Source organism: Penaeus monodon, chromosome 28 (genome assembly GCF_015228065.2).
Source record: "Penaeus monodon isolate SGIC_2016 chromosome 28, NSTDA_Pmon_1, whole genome shotgun sequence".
NCBI classification, from domain to species: Eukaryota; Metazoa; Arthropoda; class Malacostraca; order Decapoda; family Penaeidae; genus Penaeus; species Penaeus monodon.
This window is the reverse complement of record NC_051413.1, coordinates 33,964,885-33,965,206: the sequence shown is the minus strand read 5'-3', so window position 1 is coordinate 33,965,206 and position 322 is coordinate 33,964,885. Positions and strand designations below refer to the sequence as shown.

Here is a 322-nt window from a genome sequence, read left to right as displayed (position 1 = left end):
GTTCCATGCACTGCTTTACATTTTTGCTCACGCCCGTGAACAAGCTTCCGGGGACTGGAGACCAATATACCTCTTTCTTATTCTTCCTTAAAACGAAACAATAAAATAGTGATAAAAAAAATAGTTTTCAATTCCCTTTGTATGAGTTTTGGATTCTCCCTAGACCGATTCCAAAAAACAGACGACATCAAATTCCCCGTTTTCAATTCGTCTATACATTTATCTTTATGTAACGTACGTTCAGCGTTACGTGACGATCATCGACCCGCCAGAACAACTGAACGGCGCAGGAGAGTTGAACGTGACGATACGTTCGCGGAGG

At 41.9% G+C, this 322-nt stretch overlaps 1 protein-coding gene across 1 annotated transcript in view; it reads right to left on the bottom strand.

Annotated features, from left to right (window-relative positions):
• The window catches only part of LOC119591532 (neprilysin-1-like), a gene marked incomplete in the record, with an annotated part of 13,509 nt that overhangs the window by 1,424 nt on the left and 11,763 nt on the right, over positions 1-322 (bottom strand).